This window comes from Chrysochloris asiatica, unplaced genomic scaffold (assembly GCF_000296735.1).
Source record: "Chrysochloris asiatica unplaced genomic scaffold, ChrAsi1.0 scaffold00159, whole genome shotgun sequence".
NCBI lineage: Eukaryota > Metazoa > Chordata > Mammalia > Afrosoricida > Chrysochloridae > Chrysochloris > Chrysochloris asiatica.
Genome location: NW_006408677.1, coordinates 3,310,010 through 3,312,401, shown reverse-complemented (window position 1 = coordinate 3,312,401; position 2,392 = coordinate 3,310,010). Strand labels below are relative to the sequence as shown.

The 2,392-nt window shown below is 38.5% G+C and overlaps 1 pseudogene; it reads left to right on the top strand.

Moving 5' to 3' along the window:
• The first annotated feature begins 881 nt into the window (after positions 1-881).
• Positions 882-1,619, top strand: LOC102840259 (annotated as a pseudogene).
• The last annotated feature ends 773 nt before the right edge of the window (positions 1,620-2,392 follow it).

Here is a 2,392-nt window from a genome sequence, read left to right as displayed (position 1 = left end):
AGCACCACAAAAGCAAACAGCATAACGACAGCAATTAATCCACACCTAGTGATAATTAGGAGCTCTGGTAGCGTAGTGGTTACAAATCGGGCTGCGAACCGCAAGGTCAGCAGTTCGAAACTACCTGCCGCTCAGCTGGAGAAAGATGAGGCTTTCTGCTCCCATAAAGGTTTACAGCCTCGGAAACCCTGTACAGGGTCGCTATGGGTCGGAACCGACTCGACGGCACTTAACAACAACAGTGATAATTACACTGAATGTCAATGGATTAAATGTACTAGTCAAAACACAGAGAGTCGCAGAAAGTATAAGAAAACAGGATCCTTCAACATGCCTTCTACGTGAGACACACCTTACACAAGAATACAAAAATAGATTAAAAATTAAAGGAAGGAAAATATATACCAAACCGATTGCATTAATAAATGAGCAGGAGTGGGAATACTAATCTCTGATAAAATAAGCTTTAAGGCAAAAACCAGGATAAGAGATGAAAGACATTATCTAATGATTAAAGGGTCAATTGAACAAGAGGACATAACCATAATAAATATCTATGTTCCAAATGAAAGAGCCCCAAAATACATAAAAATTGAAGAAAGAAATAGATAATGCTACAATAATAGTAGGAAATTTTAATACACCACTTTTGAAAAAGGACAGAAAAAACAGAAAGAAACTCAAAGAAGACACAGAGGAACTATACAACACAATCAGCCAACTTGACTTCATAGATTTATACAGACCATTCAACCCAACAACAGCACAATACACATTCTTTTTCAGGGCACATGGAATATTTTCCAGAATAGATCATGTGTTAGGCCACAAAACTAATGTCAATAAATTTAAAAACATCAAGTAGCCACAGCATTGGAAAAATGGCGGTAGAAGAGTCACAAAACAAGATTCCATTGGTTCCAGAAAATTTCCTGAAAAAGAGGAAGCCACCCAGGCAAAGCAAGCACTTTTGGAAAAGAAGAAGCAGAAGAAAGGAAAGGGTCTTAGGTTTAAGCGACTGGAATCGTTACTACTTGATTCCCAGCAACAGCAACGTGACAGGGTACACATCAGATGACTAGAAATGAAACCTCATGGCTTGGAAGTGCCAGATGAATGTTCCCTAGCCTTTGCAGTACGAATCCAAAGGATTAATGAGGTGAGTTTTCTGGTGCAGAAGACCATTGCAAGACTTCGTCTAAAGAAGATTTTCAGTAGTGTCTTTGTCAAAGTGACCCCGAAACCAAAAAATGTTGCATTTAGTGGAACCTTATGTCACATGGGGATTTCCAAATCTGAAGTCTGTCTGGGAACTCATCCTGAAATGCAGACAAGCCAATGTTAAGAATAAGACCATCCCGCTGACAGACAACACAGTGATTGAGGAGCACCTGGGGAAGTTTGGTGTTATTTGCTTGAAAGATCTCATTCATGAAATTGCCTTCCCGGGGAAATATTTCCAGGTGGTCTCACAGTTCTTGCGCCCTTTCCATCTCTATGTGGCCCATCACATTACCAAGAATAAAGTGGGTTTTCTTAAGGAAATGGGCTCACCTGGCTATTATGGTGAACGCATCAATCAACTCATCAGGCAAGTGAACTGGATCCAGAATGTCTGAAAGTATAATGGAAGCATTTATAATGGAACATTAGTGGAAGCATGTGTTTCTCTTTTCTGAATGCCATTGAGTGTTTTCAAAGAGATTGCTTTCTGCTGTCTTCTGAAACTGGAGGGGAAAGGACAGCAGGCACCTCCCATCTCAAAGCTTAGTCTCAAGGAAAAATGCCAGTGTTTTCCACTTGAACACAACCTCCTCTGGAATCAGCAAAGGACTTGTAGTTGCCATTGAAGGAGATCTGCTTTGTCAATCCTGGGATTTAATGTTGGTGAATACCAAAGCATGTATACAAGACTCTCCAAGACCCATGCAGCAATGGACCAAGCTCAGGGACATATTTGACTTGGAGCTCCTAAGTTCTTTCAAGTGGAAAGAACTTGAAATATAGTTTGAAGCACACATACACACACAAACCAAAGCATCATAATACTACAAAGTATCTTCTCATATCATAATACTAAAAAATTAGAAATAAAAAATAGGAAGATCAAGGGAAAAAAATCAAATGCATAGAAACTGAATAATACCCTTCTTAAAAGCTAAAGGGTAGTAGAACAAATAAAAAGTAAAATAAAAAAATTCCTAGAAACAAATGAAAATGAAAACACAACATTCCAAAACCTTTGGGACACAGGAAAATAATTGTTGAGAGGGCAATTTTTTAGCAATAAATGCACACATCAAAAATAAAAAGGAACCCAAATCAATACACTAACACAACATCTCCAGCAATCAGAAAAAGTTTAGCAAAGTAAACCTACAGTCATAAAAAG